We start from the raw sequence: 23,522 nt of genomic DNA on the forward strand, positions 1-23,522 counted from the left end.
TCTGATGTGTTTTGGTTTTTTCTTTAATCACTAACTCTTACTCGATTCACTATGTTACACGAACTATTTCCTGGAATCACAAGAAAAAAATAGCCGGTAGATAATCAAATATTTTCTTCCCAGAACCTCTAAACCGATTTTCAAGAAACTATCATCAGAATCTACACCATAAAAATTTCCATAATTAAAACGAACAACTGGTTTATTGACGTGCGGATGTCGAGGAATGTGGAAAAGGCTTAGCGTTGCTTCTCTTCAGGCACATCCTCTTTATCAAAAAACAAATTAAAACTATCACCGAATACTTTAATGCTGGATGTGAAAGAAAATCAAATACAATTCTTAGAATAACAATCTACATAATAGACCAATCGAAGTAACGAATGAGGGTGGGGATAAGACCCTCACTAGAGGCAGCACATCTGTTACAATCCCACATGATACTCCACCGCCTTAATAATGGACTACGTAATAGGACCGAGCATAATATATAACCTTCCACTTAGGAGCCTCGGGGGGAAATGTTAGACTAACTGGGGGCTTGTTCATTTACAAGCAAACCCAGATTTATATATATATGTGCGTGTGTGTGAGAAAAACACTGGGCTGGTAGGGGGAGGATTCTGAAGCCCCAATATGTCCTGCAGTAACAAACGGCTTGTAAAAGGAAGGTCGCTTTTCAAGCTTCTCTAGCAAATACACAAAGTTGATAGCAGGCTACGGAATAGTATAGTTGAACTCTGATGACCTACCCCTGTCCCGCAGTCCGTATTATTCATGTTTTCTCCACTTGGAAATGTAATACACACTTATGTTTATTTCTACTTTATTTGTTCACCCGCAAAAACAACAAAATATAATGAGAAACATAAATAAGTAACACCTCCAGGAAGTAAAACGACAGATCTAGAGAGTTATTCTAAAAACACTGAAACATTGTGCATGAGATTGTTATTGCAAATTTTTTGCGCATTTATTCAACTTTAACATAACTACAGATAATATGAAACAAACATAATGGAAAACTGTACATCCAAGATACACCTAACTCACTACCACCCTGACTCTGAGCATTTATTCATTTTATACCAGAATCACAGATTATATGTAGTTCATAAAACAACTGGAAATGTATGCTATAAGCCACTTTGAGAAAAGGTGGTTTCAACGATTTTCAGTCCTCTTGTGAAGATCACCATTAAGAACCGCCATTTGTTACATAACTATAACATAGAGTAAGTAACGTTACAAAAAGTATGTCACAGTATAACAACACAATTCTACAAATACGTTTTATTTTACAAACTACTCAATCTCAAAACCTGTCGACTCTTAGAGCAGAATAAAAAAATAAAAAGAGAGAAAGACAGAAAATGAGATGTTTTCCCTACAGTACAATCAGACAGCGAAGAGTTTGACAATATGGAACTGTTTTTCTCTAACATTACTGTTCAGTTTTGTTTGTTTATTACTAATCACAAAGCTAAACACCGGGTTACTTAAGCTGTCTCAACTACAAGTATTTAAGAGGTTATTGGATCTTTCTCACCCTTCACGATCCATGGTTTGAGAACACCCGAGTAGAAACAAATATATACTCTTAAGAGCTCGTTTTTGCAAATTGGGCACGTTTGTATATATATCTTTAAAACTTGTGATTTGAATGTACAATATTAGCGAAAATGTCTCCAGTGGCCATAATTCCTTAAATACAGAAGTTCTATGAAATGTCAATAGAACGTTACGTGTAACAGTTACGTGAGACTACTGATATGTCAGTATAATGTTTTTTTTTCCCTTGGATAAAAACGCATATCTTGTTTGTATTCCAGCCACCCGCTTTGTCTTTTTTATTGAATTTTGTGCATAGCTACCATCTACATTAGCTCTCCATTATTTTGAAGTGAGAGACAAGAGGGAAGGTAGCTAGTCAACATTACTCACTGCCAGCGCCGGGGCTTTTACCAACGAAAAGTGGATTTGCCATCATATTATAACACTCCCACGACTGAAAGAGAGAGCATGTTCAGTAACGGGGTTCGAACCTGCAAATTGGGAGTCGAATGCCCTAATCATTAGGCCATGCTAGACCTCTCCGTTTTGAAAACAACACATTTAAAGACTGTGTATTACAACCCAGCTGACTTCCAACACGTGTTTTGTTTATTTATATATTCGTTTCAAACTAATGTATTCTATTTATAGGCTCATAGAAACATCGGTTATGAGGTTCATACAATTCCAGATAGTAATCTGATGAAAATATTAAAACGATAGTGATAAAGGGAACAAAAATGGAATTATGTACACTTCTGACAATTTTATGAATAAACAAACCATGACAACCTTGCACAGAATTTGACACAGGGTTTAGAACAAATTCAATTTTTTCAGGCAACCACCTTTAACAGAGAGACAAGTGTTGTAAACAGAATATCTTGGCACAAGGTTTATTTCAAATCCAGTTTCCTGTTTTTAAACAGGACAACCAACTTTCATAGATGACAGCTGTTAAAAACAGAACTTGACAGGGTTCAGATCAAATCCAGTTTCATGTTCTTAAACCGAAAGAGTCATGAACTGACAAGTTAGAAAACTTCAGGACAGTGTGCGATTTCTGTTAATATTTAATTAGTGCAGATAAATATTTCACTAATTTATGGGTACATCACTAAGATATTAAGATCACTAAGTACTCTTTTAACTTTGTTCCAGGAAGTACTTATGAAGCTACCTATGCATATTTGAAACGAACAATATTGCTAAGAGTAGCTTTTTACAATACCTTCTGAAATAAATTATTTTATATAAAAAATAAATTGGTTACAAATTTTAAAATTCAAATAACCTGTACATTTAATATTTAGGAATTGGAGACTTAAAGGTGCTTATACTTGTCTGAAGTGTTTAGGGATAAGATCCCAAGTACTATAATTTCGTAGCTACGTCTTTGGAACTGTGATCTAATGAAGTCTTCATTATTTACTGTTGGAGAAGAGACAAAGCTAACAAACATAAGAATAAAATTATGTGAAATTTAATAGCTGTAGAAAGTAGCCCAGTTAATCGAGTTTTGTTTAGAAACCTTAGAATAAAGCAATCGACTACATTTATTTTATTATAATATTGGGGTAAGGAAAACCCGTGAAATTATGTACTGTTTATAGTTTGTCAACCTGTAAACACGATATACACAGTAGTGTATCCATCTTTCATTACAAGGCTTACAGTAATTGATCTGGTGAGTCTTACACAAAGTTTTACTACACCAAATAATCTGCTTCTTTACTACTACGTAACTTACCATAGAAATCAAAACTAGCCCGCTCTCTACACAATAACACTATACTTCCCCTCTGTCCTTCCTTACTGATGGTGGGTAACATCTTGCATTAATTTTCAAAGAACTGAAGAGCAGCACACCCGCAGTCACGGATGGAGAGCAAAGTTCAGAGTAATAATGGGCAACACACTACAATGCCAGTAGAATTATCGTGGCTCAAAGGCGCTATTAACTACCGTTGCCAGATGTTGGTTTCGTAGCCAATTGGTATATACAACCCAGCGACCCTCATCCTAATCGAAATATCTATACAAAACAGCACATATTTCTTAACTTACCATTCTTTTCCCTACTAAAATTACATAAAACAATGATAGTAAAGTCGAAAACGCATGATTTCCTGTAATTACAAACACACTATCGTTTATTTGGGGGGGAAGAAGATTGTGAAAATAATAACGATGACAAGAGCAACAAATCATGTTTGTTTTAATTTCACTAGTGTTGTATAAAAACATTTTAACACCAGCAATAAACGACCTTATAACATTTAATATTAATTAAATACACTCATCGTTTCGCTTTACAGTTTCTTCAGGAGTGTTACACTGAAAAATAAACTGTGACTATCATTACAAAAGTTGTTAGTTGCGTGTTGTTTTAGTGGAACGTTCCTGAAAAAACTATAAAGCGCAACGTCGAGTGTCGAATCAAAGAAAAATAAATTTGGCGTTATAAGGTCGTTTATTACTAGTGTTAAAATATTGCTCGTTTGTTGGTCCAGCTTATGAAAACACTCATGTTTATATCTAGAAATTATTCTAGGTTCACTTGTTAGTAAGGGGTGAGGGAAGCACCCAGTTGTTAACGTTTCTTTCTTTCAGCATGTCAAGGTTTCAGCCGCGGCACAGCAGCTCATCGAATAGCTCCGAGTTCATATGTCTATACATACACATGTATATACAAGTACAAACTTTTAGTTCACAGCTCCGTCATCTCTTGACCGATTTGAGATCTAATTACAGTTTTGGACCCAGGAAGTCAAACCCTTTCGACTGTTGTACTTGACCGCCCAAGATCTCAAATTGATTCATTCTAATTCCGTCCAAAAGAATTTCATATTGAGGGTAGGTTGTTAGGGATCTTGATGAGTGATAAAATCACTGTATATGCGCCCTCTACGCTTGGTATTGCTGGCGTTCAAAAATATAGCTAATAAAAAGAAAAAAAAAGGTCTCACACATTAAATTTACTCTGATCCTGCCAGAAGAATTTCAAGAGCTGTAGCTATTGAGGATAACGCCCTCATGACTAAAAGGGCGTGCACCTTCGGTGAAGAGATTCGAATTCGCGAACTGTAGATTGCAAGTAATAGCGCCCTAACCACCAGATAATTCAACACTAAACTACTGTTATTGATTGAAGAATAATATAATTTTGTAAATTCAAGATATCGAACTAATGAAGTGTTAACACTGGTTGTATTTTTATATAAATGGTTATATTTAGCATACTTAGTGTTTAAATATATTTTTAATTATAACATTTGGTCTTTTAGTTTTTGCATTTAACATACAAGTATTACCAATGGTTCAACGGATTTGTGACTGGAAATGACACAGAAGTACAGAAATGTCTAGCCTAAGGAACTGTAGGAGAACCCTGTATCGGCTATTCTGGTGTTTTGTTAGACACTTCAGTTTTAAAATGTTTCACGACGGTTTTACGATAGAGACTGCAATTAAATTGGGGTTTTTAACCTGAGCATGGCTGATATGGGCTGACTGGGGGTTCAGGAGCAGCCGTCCGTAATTTTGAACGACTGACCAGAAGGAGGAAAAGAAGCCAGAAGAACTCAATGAACAACGGGACTTAACGCCATTTTGATAACGCGCCCACAATTGAAAGTACTGAACGTACTTGACTGGAGAGAGTTCAAATGTGCTAGTACACAAGACTAAACTCATATGTTTTGACAACGTTCCATTTCCCATATCATCACCAAAATGAAGATAAATAACTCATTTTCTATTTTAGACTGAAACAAAATGACTTAACTGGTACACCTGTAAACAGAAATATACAAATGTTATTATATTTGGAAAAAATATGAAACGGAACGAATAAACCCTTTAGTGACTACTTATCTGAACGTTAATGACCCGTACAGCGCTCCATAAATATCATATAGTGCTGTGCAAAAGTGTTAGGAAAAGAGAACATCTTCTCATTCTTTCAAATTTTATGGGGCTAATTCTTCATTGCCATTACGGAATGCAAATTTCAACATTATAGTAATACTTTCTGACTCCTGTTGATAACTGAATGAGCCAGGGTGAGAATACTTATCTGAAATAACTATCATGGTACCACATGTAGTGTCTTGAACTATGCAGAAACAAGATGGCAAATAGTTAGTATATGGTATCGGTATATGCTATAAGAAATCAATTCAATAGCATCTCGCAAATAAATCCTGATAAAAATAGCGTTTAACACCATATATTACGATTCGTGTCATGAAATGGTCCAAAAAGCGTAGAGAATTGTCAGTAAACAACAGAGTTCACATAAAAGCTTAATGTGATGCTGGTTGCACTCTCCCACAAATTGCTGCAGACTTGAAATGCTTCCCAAACACTGTCAAGTACACCATAGATCGTGAGACCGAGACAGGTGAATTTCAGAATAGGAATGTAAAAGGCAAAACACTTAAACTGAATTATATTGATGTTAAGTATCTTCGTTTGTGTGGCGTCCGGATCAGAAGGAAGACTGCAACTGATCTCGAGCATGGGATAAACTACCATGCAACAAATAAAAGTGTTCAGACCTACAGTATCAAGAATACTCAATGAGAATGAAATATTTGGTCGTGTAGTAGTTCAAGAACCTTTACTTTGATCTATAAATATTGTAAAGAGACTGAAATCTACTAAAAGTACTAAACTTGGACTGTTGATGATTGGAAAAGGGTGACTCCAACTTTGAAATATTTGGTTCAAAGCGTAGATCGTACATCCGGTGGAGGAAAAATGAAAGATACCTCAATGCATAGCACCTACCATGAAGCAAAAAAGGGGCAGTGTGATAGTTTTGGGGTGTTTTTCCGCTGTAAGATAGTAAATATTTGCAAAATAGGTAGAATAACGGACTAGCGCAAGTAGTATTAGATAGCGATCCGTCACGGTATACCCAGTGATTTGCGTATTAATAAGAAGATATGAGAGTGTATTAGATATATTTGGAGTAAAACCCCAAAGGACACTTTGATTAAATATATTATAAGAATATATTATAAGATACTGTCTGCAGTTATTAAAACAAGGAAGAGACACAGCATATTAATAGTTTGCTGAACTCACGAGTTTCCACTGAATTTTTGTTGCACTAAATATGAAGATTAATAACATTTTGATGTTTCACCTGTGATATACCTAACATTGTTGTTTGAAAGTAGACTGAAATCTAACTTTTTTTTCTTAACACTTTTGCGCAGCAGTACTGTGTGTGTATATATCAGAAACTGATAAAATATAACGTTTAAGACAGCAGGTTCCTAACACGAATTACAGGGCTTTGACTAAGACAGCTGAGTAACTTCCAGTCCAAAAATATCCTACCCTAAATAACATAAGTGTCATGAATAAAGTGGCAATCTGTATAGTAATATTCTACAGTGTCCTGAAACGTTAACAAAACTGTTTGCTCAGTCTCAGGGCCTTTGTTCTTTTATAATTACATTAATGACTCAGGTGAAGGAATGGTTAATAAATTACTTATAATTGCAAATAATACTAAGGTCTTGGGTGTTGCTGTCTGCGGAGAGGATGTTGCTGATTTACAAAAGGATTTAGATCATTTAGTGAGTTGGGAAAATAAATGGCAGTTGGGTTTTAATTATAATAAATGCAAGATATTGCATGTGGGTTATCATAATTTGAATTATAAGTATAATTTGGATGGGAATAACCATAATAAAGTGTCACGAAAAACAAAGGATCTTGGTGTGATGGTTGATCAATCTTTTAAACCATCTAAGCAATGTACTGTTGTTAGTGGCGAGGCAAATAGGATTTTAGGTTGTGTCTACAGAAATACTGAATATAAGTCTAAAGAGGTTATAATCTCATCGTATACGTAACTGGTTAAGACTACATTTGGAATACTTGTGAAGTCTTGAAACTCTTACCTTATAAAAGCATTGAATTATTGAAAAGGGTTCAGAAGAGGGCAACTAAAATGGTACCTGGGATGGGGGGTTGTCGTATGAGGGATATTAAGATACTTGTAATTATTTTCTCTTGGAGAACAAGAGTTAGAGGGGATCTGATTGAGGTGTTCAAGAATGTAAAAGGAACTGATAACGTTGGTGCAAACTTTTCCTTATATAACATCGAAAATTACAGAACTAAAAGACACAAATATAGGTTTAGGCAAGACAGCTTGTCTTCAGCTAAGACAATTTTATTTTTCAAATAATGTGGTAAACCTATGGATTGAGTTGCGTTCGGATGTTGTGCAAGCAGCAAATTTAAGTGAGTTTAAAATAAAGTTTGAGATATATGAATTGATAAGGTCTAGCTTTAATTTGTTTAATAGATTTTGTTTGGCGTAGAGGATGGGACAGCCGAGATGAATCAACAAGTCCCTTATTGTCCCTAAACATTATGTTATTATATTCACGGTGTTTTTTGTTGTTTTTTTATTCACATTTATTTATATAGTAACTGAAAAATATTTAGCAGAGATGCTCTTAATTTATTCTGTTGACTCACTCAGTAGACAAGGTTTTTAACATTATAAAAGTAAATATGAAGTTCAGTCTATCCTTTTATTCACAATTCCTCTCCGATTTATACCGGTTTCCACCTATCACTATCAGTAGTCCTTGACAAATCGATAAAAATGACTAGGTTTCTTACAGTGTGAAATGTACATGGAAGATTCACCTGTTTTAAGTAGTGTGTTATCCATCAGTCAGTTTACCAGTTGATACCAAAATGACATCACATAAGGAACCACTATACTGAGAGTATAATGCTTCTCGCGATTCATGGTGTGTGCATGTTTTATTAACGTTTCAGTTTGTACTGTCGTGATGTCAATGAAACGTGAACACACCATGAATCGCGAGAAGCATTATACTCTCAGTTGGCTACAACACAGCATGACCTGTGAATTTCAAAAGTAAAAAAATTAAAAATAACTTACCCTTAACTTTGGTTCTGTTTACTTTTGGAACAAACACTTTCGGGAATCCTGTTCAAGTGCTATTATATTTTTGTGGTGGAAGGGTAGGTTGTTCTAAAAACCCCTAACTCACGAGATGCATCAGCTATATGTTGCAGCAACGACATCTAAACTGTACAGATACAAAATTACCTACACGATTTGAAATTATTTCTGATGTGTAAAGCCCTATGATAAATAATTCAGTGCTAAAAACAGACACTTTATTGAGATCTTTTCCCCTTCATCTTCAGAGATGAAATGTATAATAAAGTGATAAAATGAAACACTCAAAGCTAACTTTAATATCATTCGATATACGAAAGATAAATACAGTTTCAATGTTGAAAATATTTATAAATATTTCCAGGAAAGTGTGCACACCCAGAATTATACCTTCTTTACCATATTGCAGTAAATATAAACCTCATCTCTAAGCCCAAGGAAAAAGAATAGCTTAATATAAATCCATAAACCTTTAGCATATTTTATGGTATTTTATGTTTGTGTGTTTATATATATAAAACAAAAACGCGAAACTATGTAACGTTTTGTTTGTCTGTTGTTAAGCGCAAAGTTATACAATTGCTGTGCACATCATGGTATCAAATTTGCTTGTTAGCGTGTGTATGTTTTCTTATAGCAAACCCACATCGGGCTATCTGTTATGTCCACCGAGGGGAATCGAACCCCTGATTTTAGCATTGTAAATCCAAAGACTTACCACTGTCCCAGTGAGGGACAAATGTTAGCGTTATAAGCCCTCAAAATTACCTCTAAGCTACAGAGAGGATAGGTGGCAATATTACACACATACACACATATACAAGCTGTATCACATACATTGGTATTTTCTCCAGAAGGAAAACACCTGGAAATTGAAGAGAAAACCTTCTACGTTTCCTTTCGTTCGTTAAACTTGAACAATCCATAAACAAACACGGGACTTTGAAGTTATGTAAAAAAAAAACTACATAAGGTTAGTCTACTAACCTTTACTATTGAATTCATAATAAAATGGAAACCCGTTATTACTACATTACATTCATAAGAACAACCGGATTGTGTTATAGAAGGGATGACATTATACATGCGTGATGTGAAAGCTAAACTGTTTGCTGAGGATGAAAACAAAACAGACACAAAAATAAACATCTAAACCCACACTTATATATTCATTGTAGCTTATGTAGAAGTTTTCAAAAGCGTAAAGTCCTTATTGTAAACGGATGCACTGTGCCCTATTAAAAGAACAAATCGTAACCGCCACCCCCCACCCTCAAAGGCTCTTCAGAACAAATGTTTTCACAGTAAGAAAGGCTCTTACAAGTTAAGAGAGAGCAGACTCTTCAATTCTTACGATCTTAAACTAGTAATTATAGCTCACTAAAAGTATGTAACTGTAAGATTGATAGTGATAAAACTACAGACAAGGACAAATGGTTTAACTGGTACCCGCCAATTCTACCTGTATCCCAATAAATACAATTTAGGAAGTGCTGTACGGGGGAAGCCGAGATTAAGATACTATCACTTTGAAACCAATAGCAAAAAGACAGAGAGCGTGAGCCCACGCCTTCTTTGAAATAAGCTGGTTGATATGTATTTTGAGATAACACAGGATAATAATTATGTCTTTTGAATGACCACATCGACCCCCCCTCTTTTTCTCTTTTGTTTATCGAAAGAAGAAAATAAGCAGGTTTATGCCAGGTGTTTTCCTTGAGGTCCAAACAAGTATTTAAAAAGACAGAAGTTTAACAATTCTTAATAATAATGAAAGTAAGGGTACGATTCATTCACCGGGTCCTAAATCTCAAATGTCACTTATTATTCATGAGCAATAGTAGGTTAGGTAACACTCTCAAACCGAATAATACGTACGAGTCTAAACACTTGCAACTAAGTATACTTATTTGTTAGACCTCACTGTATGTTAATTATGTATGTATATGTCACTCAAAAAGTAATAATTTAGACACTGCTCTCTGGTGGTGGAACTGGTGGTTATGGTATTTAAGGTAAATCTCAAAATTACGTCCGTTACGAGTAAGATTGTGTAACCTTTATTATGTTAAAGGTGTATTAAAGTGTTTTATGAATTATGCGTAACTGGACGTTAAACAATGCTTTCAAATGTACCTCTTTCCCATCTTTCAGTTAATAAAAATTCTTGCTGTAAGATTTAGTCATTACCTAAAACTATAACGGTGATCAGGTTAAATAGGTAACGTTATTATAAGCATAGGTTTAAAACTCATTCTAAAAATTTATTGAATGTGACGTCATAACTTTTAACCACGGTGTTTTATTATTGAAATTAAGCCAATTTATAAGACAATAACATTACCCTTTATAGGCTGGGTATGAAGTTTCAAATTACATTTGGACCCATTGTACATGATGGTATAAATTTGGACATAATAAAATCTGACACTTTCTATGGGGAGACGGATCAAGTTGCTGATAGATAAGATTATTACATAACGTTTAACGGCTAGACAAGTTGTCACTTCCCATCATTTTAACGCTGCTGAAGAAAACATTTTCAATAGACGTAAGAACAGTAGGGGAAGGGGTATACATCCCATAAAATGTTGACAAATTTTCGCTTTTCAAATTAATTTTTTAATATGAAATATCGATGTTAAAACGATTATCATTTAAACTATTTATGTTACAACAGTTTAGCTTACAAGTTTTCTCCAATGCCATTGTATCTGCTGCTGGTGGCTCAGCAATTAGTTTAGTGGCTTAAAACGCTAAAATCTGGGTTTCAGTACGCACGGTGGGCACATCACAAATAGCCCACAGTGCACTTTTGTAATCAGCAAGACATCCATCACATCTTGTCCCCCAGCATTTCCTCCCAAAATTCCCTAATTTACTTCAGACATTATTCTCCCACACAACTTTTGCTTCCGACGTTCATATTTTGTTGTTAAGTGAATAGCCATACAGAGGGCTGACTATACCCTTCCTACCTCGAGTATCAAAACCCGGTGTTTAGCAAGCCCACAGACTAGGCTTACCACTGAACTACGGTCCAATTTCAACTGATCAGACAAGAAATACAAAAACCGATCGACTGTTTCGAACTAAGCACAAAGCTACATAGTGCTCTGCCCCCACGGGTGTCGAGTCTGAAGACTAGCCGCTGTGCGACTACGGGGGGGGGGTGTCAAAAATGATTCCAAAACAGAAGAGGTATTGAGTTCTTACATCATTTAACTTCTGTATTTCGTTAAGAAACACTCACTGACGATTATATCCTTCTCTTCTCGTACTAATAGCCTGCGAATCTTACTTATTTAGATTAGTTTCTCTTAATTACTTATACAACATGACATCATCAAAGTCCCCATATCATTATTTAACAAAAAACATTTGGGTGAATCCCACTGTTGAGGCTGCTGTATGAGGAAATAGCAGATGTTTAAATAATAAAATACAGTAAATATTATTTCTACGTCGGCTTTGAGATTAGATTATTTTTAAGTACTATAATTTTGTCAATTCTCAATACGAGATACACTGGTGATGATATGGAATTGTCTAGTTATTCATATTTATATTCATTGGTGCTAAACAAAAAACTAATTCCAATGTGTAAATGAAATGTTACTAAATCTGACACAGATCGTATAAGTACCATTAACCCATTGATTGCTTAAAAGCATCATCATAAAGTTTTCTAGCTGTCCTTGAAACTTTATAATTACAATTTGATTTATTCACTGTACTGAATTTTCTAGCTTGTCACTCAAAATCTGTTGCAAAATAAATTCGGTTTACGAATGAAGTCAATAAGATAACAACAACTGAAAGAACGACCAGATATTGAAATAACACCGACGCTATGAAAAGTCAAGATAAAAACATTAATTATATTTTTTATTTTAACATAAAAAAACAAACTATAAAACTAATCTTAGTCACTTGTGGTTTAAACATGTCTCTTGATTTATTATTCTTTAAAAATACAATTAAATAATAATAAAAATAATTTATAGTTGTATTAAAATATACAATTTTAGCATCGTGTGAATTTACAGGTGACCACCAGGGGACTTGAATCAGTGCAAGTAACGAAAGACAATTTATAAATAGTAGAAAAATTTAATTCAACTTCTAAATTTACATTACTTTATTATTGTGTGATATAAATTATGGATAAATAATTTAGAAGGCTTGGCATGGCCAGGTGGGTTAAGACGTTCGACTCGTAATCCGAGGGTCGCGGGTTCGGATCCCGGTCCTACTAAACATGCTCGCCCTTTCAGCCGTTGGGGTGTTATAATGTTACGGTCAATCCCACTATTTGTTGGTAAAAGAGTAGCCCAAGCGTTGGCGGTGAGTGGTGACGACTAGCTGCCTTTCCTCTAGTCTTACACTGCTAAATTAGGGACGAGTAGCGCAGATAGCCCTCGTGTAGTTTTGCGCGAAATTCAAAACAAACAACAAACTAACAAAAATAATTTAGAGCTAGACTGACAGAAGATCTCAACAATTACATCAAAAAGACAAACCAGTTCTTTACTTTTGTCATATAATTTGACATTTGCATTAGAAGTGAAGCACGAACATATTCTATTGTACTGATAATTACAAGATGAGACAAAAAAGATTCGGTAAAAACAAACAAAAACTACTGTTTTAATTCACAATATAATCACATTGTTGAATTCTGTTACACACTTTGAGGAGGCCGGACATTGAGTAAATACGTAAAGTACCGAATTCTCTTTCACATCTTGAGATGACTGAGTGTCATACGTACGACATATTTAATACCAAAACTTATTTTCAGCTATTTATGAGCGCAACACCACCAAGCACTGTAAAAGTAAAAGCGGAACCATATAAAAGGGCAACCAGTTTTACCTAAAGTACTCGCGTACTGGTTTCACTGCTTGTATTTATGGTAAAGCTGCTGAAGATATCTGTTGCTGTCCCTACTTTTGACCTAGTAACCAAAAATAAAGCAGCCAATCATCCATGTTAAGGTGCTGACTGTCACTTACATAACGCATCCGCAATTTATAGTGCGGGAAATATTTTATGACATCACACGAATTCGATCCTTCCTTATCAGCTATGAAATCAGAGATCTTCCATAGATCCACGTCACACCTACTAGTTTTACACATTTTTGTTTGTGAAGCCATCAATAGGTGGCGACCTATTGTATTTATTATTTCGGTAACATACATAGATACATATATACACGCTACGTCCATTTTACGACAGCAAAATATAATATTTTAAAAATACATACGACTATTGCAGATGACCCTTGTTTTGCTTTGAATGAAAGCATACAAACAAATAAACCGCCAAGTTAGAAACCAAAAGCTATATTCACGATAGTCATATATATGTCTTTTATATTAAACGTCTTGTTTCGAAAAACAAGTTTATGTGTAACATTTACTCATACTGGTCTTGACATCACTGCATCTATTTTTAATCACATCAAACCAAGAAGAAGTGGCTAAAAACAAAAAAGTGTATTAAAACAATTCCAATACTTAATAAGAATAAAGTTTATTCGTGTACTTTTCTATATTAAAAAAAAAAACGCATATAATGTGTTTATGTAGAATTATGAACAGTATCGTGATTAGTTATAAAGTTCAAAAAATATGTCCTTGCCAGTTATACACAATACAGATATTCAATCAAAGATAATGATTTGTACATAATTTATACAGGAGTATTAATTTGCATAAAACAAGGACAAGGAGATAAGAAGGAAGAATTTCAAATGCACTAGGAAGAGTGAGAGATACTAAATCATGGACAACTTTGCGTTAAATATATGTCAGTTTTCCACACTTCACGCAATCGTATCCGTTGTGAATTAGAAGTTTGTATGACCGTCCGATAAGTATAAGCTTTCCCCGCTTCAGCGCAAGATCGACACCAGCGGGAAATCATCTCGACCAATTATTTCTTGCCATAACTTCACTAATGATTGTAGTGAAAACTCGTAAAATTCACCGAATGATTTCCTATGTAAATCTTACATCATTCCCAATTCTTCTGACTCCGTACTGCGCCGTCTGGTTGTCAGAGTAAACAATTTATGGTTTCCTTATAAAGCCATTATGGAATTGTTCATTGACAACATCCTCACTGGTTGATCTAACCCGATTATCCAATGTTTTATATAGATAATTCTCAGAACATTACAGGTATTTTCTCAGGTCAGTTTTATCGACGGCCTTAATTCTGTTTCCTATGGGGCGTCTGGTTGAATCTATGAATTATGCTGGGTATCTCGAGCCGCGAGAGCTCCCGTAGTCTGGCTATTTTTCAAACCAGGTCAGATCATCCATATCTGCCGATGAGCAATAACACGCCTATCGTTATCAATCATACACATAAAAGTATCATCTTTAAACGTCCCAATAAAAATGTCACCATCAAATCAACTCAATCCTTATAGAATGATAATGTCAATGAGTATCAAAAGAAATTTTGTCAATATGAGGAAATGAAAGATCGTTTAAATACTGAATGTAGCCATAACACATATTGCAATAATAAATAAACAGCCTGTACAATCGAACACAAAACAAAAACACATCTAGGAATAATGATAAAATAAATGAATGGTACTCATACAGACTTAAATGCTGGATAAACTATCTCACGAACCAGTGATGTCGAGAAACCCACTTGTTGAGAAATTTATATGCAAAAACGGCTCGTTTGGGTTGAGAAAATATTTTACATAGAAGAGCGAACAACGTTTCGACCTTCTTCGGTCATCGTCAGGTTCACAAAGAAAGAGGTAACTGACCGGAAGCTGACCACATGTTTGAAAGGGGTTGTGTAACTGTGTGTCGAAATGTAGAGGGCGGTATTAGATGTTTGAATATATAATTTTATTTATTTTATTATATTAATATAGGTATAAAGGCGTTCCTTTATATTGGTTTATTTTGGGTTTAAGTTGTTGTATAAGTAAGGCTTCTTTAATTTTGCGTTTGTTTATGTTTGTTTCTTTATTTAGTATTTGAGTGTTTCCTATGGTTATGTTGTGTTTATTTGACTTGCAGTGTTCGAAAACGTGTGAAGGTGACTTTTTATGTTCTTTGAATCTGGTTTCCAGTTTCCTACTTGTTTCTCCAATATAGAAGTCGTGGCAGTTATCACATTGTATTTTATAAATAATGTTGGTGTTGTGTTTGTCAGTGTAGTTTTTACATAGTATAGACCTCAGTTTTGTGCCTGGTTTTTGAATAAATTTGGTATTAACTGGAATGTCATATTTTGTAACAAAATATTGTCTACATTTCGACACACAGTTACACAACCCCTTTCAAACATGTGGTCAGCTTCCGGTCAGTTACCTCTTTCTTTGTGAACCTGACGATGACCGAAGAAGGTCGAAACGTTGTTCGCTCTTCTATGTAAAATATTTTCTCAACCCAAACGAGCCGTTTTTGCATATAAATATCTCACGAACCGTCTTCAATCTTCTCACGTTTTTGAAGTTTTAAGTATACACAGATATTTACAACACATACGTATTATTTATAATAACATTTGATTAGTTGTATAAAAAATAGAAAAATAAACGGTATGATAATAATACTTTTTATAATAAATATTTTAGGATGATTGACGTGCGATAATAATACCAGCCAAAATAGTTCTCTATGAGCACTTATTACTTATAGCAAATTAGCTTCCTAATGTTGATATGCTAAAATTACATTCAAGTTTCTTTAATAATGTAAAATATGCTTACAATATTAAAAACAAATATATGGAATGTGCTGTTTTTTGTTTGTTTGAAGATAAGTAAAAAGTAAATATTTGCTATCTGTGCTGTGAAACAAATTATTCTCCTAAAATATCAGAAAATCTCACTTTATCATATCAGTTGTTAAGATATTCTCTCCTGCAATGATTAATTTTACGTTTTCTAACCCTCCTCTGACTGAAACTCTCTTTCACTCGGCATTACTTTTCGTTCTCTTTTCGTCTGTTTGCCGCTATTTATAAATCTATCACTTCGGCCTTCCAGCAATCTCTATATCCTCGAATCAATGGATTGCACATCATGTTCGATAGCCTCGACATCAATGAACTGTAAACACAGATTCCAACAATGGTCTGCTTTTAACTCTCTTATTATTACGAAATAAACCTAAACAATCATAGCATATTAACTCACAAGATAAATTAATTAATACTTCCTACACTAAACAGGCTTTTATATTTGATAGAGTTTGGAGAAAACTTTATTATTGTAGCTTGTTTGTCTATTTGTTTTTAAATTTCGAGCAAAGTTACACGGGAAGCCGGAGGCTATCTGTGCTAGCCGCCCCTAATTTAGCAATGAAAGACTAGAGGGAAGTCACCTAGTCATCAACACCCACTGCCAACTCTTGGGCTACTCTTTTACAAATTAATAGTTGAATTTACTGTTACATTATAACGCTCCCACGGCTGAAAGGATGAGCATGTTTGGAGGGACGGGCATTCGAGCCCAGATTAAATGTCGAGCGCCCAAACCACCTGCCCACACCGGGCCGTAACTACGTTTTAGTGTTAAAACTTCATTGTTGTAGCTTGCTATTTAATGTCAGTTTTAAGAAAAACTTTACTTTTGGAACTTGTAACTGTACAAGGATATGGGTCAACAAACTAGATTCAAATCTACACGTACAGATTAGTTACAATTATACACAGTATATAAGTCTGGTTATTATTTAACCTACTGTTATAAACAAAATCTAAATGCTGCAATTAGAAGGCAAGTTTTCAATCGTTGCATATACTATAGATTTATTTCCATGTTTATGAAGTCGCAGTAAACCACCGACTTCAAATTTTAACCAGAATAATAAGAAACAACGCAGTACCCCTAGCAAAACTATGAACTACTATAATGGTTCGTGTTTAGGATCACCAAGGAATTTCATAACTATTATAATTGAACATACTAGCAAAACCCATTTTACAAAATATGCTCGTTCTTTAAAGAACACTTAAGACCTTCTGTTTCAATGGCTAACGCTGAAGAAGTATCGTTAATATAAAAAAAAATATGTTGATTTTACGACTGTTACACAAAATGTTTTTTTTTATATATATACTACTCTTATTTCTCAAGCCTAAAAAGCAGTTGCGAATATTTTATTCAAACCTGCGCAAAGCTAACAAAGAAACTCCTGTGCAGGTCATAGGACTATTTTTACGTCGAACCATAAAAGAGAAGGAGAGATCTTTATCACTATTTTTTCATCGCTACTGGTCAAATTTCTCTTCGAAACCATTCAAGTACCGAAGTCTACAGCAAAAATGGTAACATAGACTGCACCACGAAATACATATACACAAACATAGCTACTAAAAAAACTCCTACGAAGGTTGTAGGGCTATTTTTAAGTTTATTCTTAAAAGTCCAGCTTTCCATCCTCTAAAATTTTCTAAGATACCACTGTGGTACTGAGGGGCCCTACTTGTATAAACAAGAACATTTTCAACTAATAGTACGTTCCTTAAATTGCTTCGATGAGCTTATATTGATTGAAAATGTTCTAGTTTATATAAGTAGGGCCCCTCAGTGCCACAGTAATATCTTTGCGGACTCAACACTGCTAGAAACGGGGTTTCGATACCCGGGGTGGGCAGAGCACACATAGCCAATTGGGTAGTTTTGTGCTTAATTCCACAATCAATCAATATAATGGTCAGAAACACTTCGCTTTATTGGAGTAAGCAATGTGTATATTTATAACAGTGTCTTAAGCGTTATAATTGATTATTATAATTTTACCAACCGCTAGAAAACAAAATGAGTATGAATATTTTACTGAAACAATAGTAATGAATGTAGTATTGAGTACGTCATCAGGTAGTTTGAAAATAATTCAAGCAGCCCGAAGAATTATCTCAATTCTTTCACTTTCTGCCATTGAAAAAAATCCGTTTTTTTACGAATGCGCATTGATTGAAAAATAATTTGTACAACGTATAGCGCATGAATTGGAAATTACCACGTTGAGGATTCATCATTTCTCGAGTTCGCTATTTTACTTTCTCTCTATTTGATTTTCTGCGATTATTTCATTGAATTTTCTAACGGTAGACGATTACCACAGTAGATTTATCTACTCTCGTGAGAGGCGATTTATTTTACCGATTGTCGTACTCCACTTTTTAAACGCTTATTTACACGAAATTTCAGGCAAAAAAAAAAACCACCTGACCAAGTAAATAATGATCGAGTGGAAAAAGGGCAATGTAGCAGTAAACTGTTGGTAAACATGTAACAATCAACTGAGTGAACGTCTGTAGCTCAGAAGTTATTCTTCATAAATGGACATAAAAAAATCCAGGAAACAAAAAACGTAAAACGAACTGGCTCAGTAAATAACGGTTGAGTGTGAAAATAAAGCCAATGCAGCAGTAAACTGTTGTGTGTGTGTGTGTGTGTGTGTGTGTGTGTGTGTGTGTGTTCTTATAGCAAAGCCACATTGGGCTATCTGCTGTGTCCACCGAGGGGAATCGACCCCCTGATTTTAGTGCTATAAATCCGTATACTTACCGCTGTCCCAGCGGAGGTCAGTAAATTGTTGATAAACATGTAACATCAACTGAATGAGCTTCTGTAGCTTGGAAGATTTTCTTTATAAATGGCCATACAAAACTTAGGAAACATGATAATTAAAAATTGTTAATTTAAAACGGGAATAGATAGCGACAAAAAGGTAAATAAAGAAGACGAAACAAAATGCAAATATATTAACACACACGCACGCACACATTTCCAAGCCTACAACTAGGGATTCTAAAAAGTAAGCAAACTAGAGATAGTGTCTACATTATTTTCTCTAGCTACAAATCCTCATTTTGACTTTATGTCTACAGTTTTTGTCAATTTTAGTGAAGTCAAAATGAGGATTAGTAAGTTGACCAAATAATGGAGACTATCTACAGACTAGTTTGTTTAATTGTTTAAAGAGTTCCTAGTTGTGGACATGAACATACACACACATATATATTTATATATATAATATTTGCAGTTCAATTCAGTTTCTTTCTCTACTTTTATGACAATTCTTATTCCAATTTTTTAAATTAACATTTTAATCTTATATATATATATATCATTAAAAAACAAAATTTATTTTGATATAAAACTGTAAAACGTACAGTCTTTAAATGAAAAAAGCAATAATCTTCAGAAAGCCTTGCTTGTTCAAAGTTTATAAACTTTTAGTTAATATCAAAACAAAGGTAAGCGCATGTAATTTAACGTGTGATATAACATCGTAAATGGCCACGGCTGTACATTAAACATTATACGACACAATAAACCACACAGTTTCAGTATATAATATACATGTATATGTGCACACTCTCTCACACACGTATACACAGGGCTTTCAAACTGATTTTTTTTATTTTATTTCTCTCCGTTAAAGTTTCGTCAGTAATCTTCGCGTGCCAGATACGAGCTATGGTGCAGCAAAGTTGTTGTTTTTTCTTCCTGAAACTCTTAAAATCGTAATTCAAGCCTCTGTAGTCAAGAGCCAAGGAAATTTACATCAATCCAAAATTCAACACCAAACTCTCCAATCATTCTTTCCTCAATAGGAACAGTAGTAACCCGTCAACCAAATCAAGCCCCCCTCTTCCCCCGTACAACCTTCAATCCCTCGGTAGAGACCAGAGACCGTGCATATGTTACCACTGGTCTGAAGAAAAGTTGTAATAAATCACAAGGAGATAAACGAACACGTCCACTGAGAAGTAATGAAATTCCCTAGGAAATGGAAGTTCGTAACCGATACAATAGTACTGACGAGGATACTAATAAATTTACATGTATGTAATGCATTCCTGACGCGAATAAGGAAACGGTTAGTTTCACGGCTCCATTGATTATTGGCGATGTCCACTACGCCTGGAAGAAAGAGGGGCTGTTACTTATTTCATGATCATATCGATCGAACACGGTTAGAAAATTGAGTTTGATTTGCCCAAACTGTTGGTAAGGCTTTCATGTTCAGCATAGGGCAACTCTAGGGCAAGCACATCTATCCCAATACCGTGAATCGGCCCACAGAAGAAAAATTGCCCTCCTAAGCACCAGCGCCACAAGCTTTTTCCACAGGCCTAGTGCGAAGAATAAACCCGACTTACATTGGTGTAGATTTGTAGACCAACGTCAAGTACAGCAGCTTCCAGACAAGCTATGAATCAAAGAACCTAACATCACTAGAGATCTATAGGAACGAGCAAGCTTTTTCTAAACTGATTCAATTAAAAAAAACTTTCTTTAAGACAAAAAGTTTAAAACCAATATAAGACTAAAAGTAGAAATAAAGGCGCAAAAAATAGGTTTAAAAGAAAAAATAAGATGTTAAAAAATCGTGTATATAAAACTTCCTATACAAAGCTATTTTGAAATCTGGTGTAATGAAATTTAGTGATACATTTTGTAATAAGAATGTATTACATTACACATTACAGTGGAGATTAATTTATATATGTATTGCTTGTAACAATTACTATTTCTGCTTTACATTACAGTAGATATTAAGTAATATATTTTATATTGTAACAAGTATTTTTATATGTATTAAAGTATGCTAAAGAATGACACAGTTGTGACACAGTGATATAGCTGCTAAAAAAACTAACATTGTTCCAAACTCTATATGCATCAACTTACTTTACGTTACAAAATATGTTTTATCGTTACTTCACTGAGCTTAAAATTTAATGTGTGGATTAAGCAGCACAATGGGCTATCTGGGCTGCACCCAACGCAAAGCTCGAACCCTGAATTTTAGCATTATAATTCTTGAAACTTATCATCAATACATCAAGGGGTCATATATTAATATGAATAACAGTTCTAAAGATCTTACCTTTTTTTAAAGCAAAATAATTGTTTTTGTATTCGCATTAAAAATACTTCCCCCCGCTAGTACAGCGGTATGTCTCCGGATTGACAACGCTAAAATAAAGGGTTCGATTCCCCGCGGTGGGCTAAGCAGATAGCCATGTGGATTTGCTATGAGAAAACACACACACACACACACATTAAAAATAGTTAAAAAACTAAAACTAAAATTTTCCACTAAAAGTAGATCGATTTTTAGCGAAGGAATATTCACCACTACTGTTATTTCCAGTACTCTTATTATACACCACTACATAGTTACTATATAAGCTACTGTGTTTATCATGGGAACAGATACTAGCAAAAACAAAAGGTATAATAGTCTAATTGAGGAACCCGTTTTAATTCAAGTGGAAACTAAGAGGGGTCAGGTCCGAACGTCGACCCTTATTTCATTCGCCCGGAAATCAATACGTAAACGCTAGATTTGTTGAAAATTGGTCCAGCAATTCGCCAGTTACAATCGGATATACCCACAGATTTTTGTCAAATAATGGTTAAAAAAAATAGGGTAAATAAGTTTGCGTTATACGCAAAGCTATACAACAAGCTGTTTGCGCAATGAATATCGTGAATATTAAGTCCCAATTTTTGGCGTTGTAATTCCTCATGGATACCATCAGGGACATCAGAGTAACAAATTGCACACGGTTATTTCTACTTTCAACTTGACCTAAAGAGTGCTAAGAATTTGATTAGTTACAGAAAGAGAAATATTTGATTTCTTAATGATCTAAAAACGTCTGGACGCATCATTTATTTTGAATACAAATAAATATTTCTCTCAAACAGCACGGAAAAAAAATGAATAATTTGAAGACTCATTAATGAAATGAAACCTTTGTATTCTACTGTCAAGGTGTATTTAAATTACAAATAGTATTTCTAGCATTACGAATTATAATTCATATTAAGATATGGAACTAGAGAGAACACGATATGTGGCAAGAATGAAGTAAAACCTATTTTCCTACGACGCAGGACTAACCATTACATCATTGTCAATCTCTCCACATAACAAACTCACAACGTGATGAGAGACGAACTAAAAAACACTTTCGGTGAAGGGGGTTAATCCCAACCGTTTATCGGCACGTGACTTACCACAAACCATATTTGTTGTAACCACTCTTTTAGCCTCTAGAGTGAATTGTTAAATGAGGCTAACGGAACACGGTAATAAAAAACCCCATTAGGTCGATAACACTCTTAAAAAAGCATTTTGACGAAAAGTTTGAAAGGGAAACTAAATGGGGAGAGAGATGATTAAAATAAAGAGTATACTGTCTATATAAATTATAAACTAATTAGGATGGGTACGTTGTCTATATAAATTATAAACTAATCAGGAAGGGTACATTGTCTATATAAATTATAAACTAATCAGGATGGGTACGTTGTCTATATAAATTATAAACTAATCAGGATGGGTACGTTGTCTATATAAATTATAAACTAATCAGGATGGGTACATTGTCTATATAAATTATAAACTAATCAGGATGGGTACGTTGTCTATATAAATTATAAACTAATCAGGATGGGTACGTTGTCTATATAAATTAAAAGCTAATGGATTTAAAGAAATAAAATTGTTGATACAAAAGATGGTTTGTTTGTTTAATTTCGCGCAAAGCTACACGAGGGCTGTCTGCGCTAGCCGTCTCTAATTTAGCAGTGTAAGGCTAGATGGGAAGCAGTTAGTCATCACCACCCACCGCCAACTCTTGAGCTACTCTTTTACCAACGAATAGTGGGACTGACCGTCACCCACGGCTGACAGGGCGAGCATGTTTGGTGTGACTAAGATTCGAACCCGCGACCCTCATGTTACGAGTCGAGCGCCTTAACCACCTGGCCATACCGGGCCGACGTAAAAGATGGAATAAGTTTAAAAAAAATAACTTCCACACTTCAGTAAATATACGATTAATGCCTGTAATTTCATCACATTTTAAGTATAGAATACTATTTACAAAAGCTTAATTTTACTGCTATCATCATGTAAATAACAACAGTAATAGGTTTTTACGCTTCAAATTCTGCACGTCTACAAAATGTTACAGAATA

The 23,522-nt window shown here is 34.6% G+C and overlaps 1 protein-coding gene across 7 annotated transcripts in view; it reads right to left on the reverse strand.

Annotated features, from left to right (window-relative positions):
* The window catches only part of LOC143225239 (uncharacterized), a 226,555-nt gene that overhangs the window by 148,414 nt on the left and 54,619 nt on the right, over window positions 1–23,522 (reverse strand). The window contains exon 2 of one of the 7 annotated variants that reach the window (XM_076454295.1): window positions 8,498–8,648. The exons of the other annotated variants lie outside the window; for them this stretch is intronic. The gene's annotated coding sequence lies outside the window, so the exon portion shown is untranslated. The remainder of the gene's footprint in view (window positions 1–8,497; window positions 8,649–23,522) is intronic. 7 annotated transcript variants of the gene reach the window in all.

Source organism: Tachypleus tridentatus, chromosome 9 (assembly GCF_004210375.1).
Source record: "Tachypleus tridentatus isolate NWPU-2018 chromosome 9, ASM421037v1, whole genome shotgun sequence".
NCBI classification, from domain to species: Eukaryota; Metazoa; Arthropoda; class Merostomata; order Xiphosura; family Limulidae; genus Tachypleus; species Tachypleus tridentatus.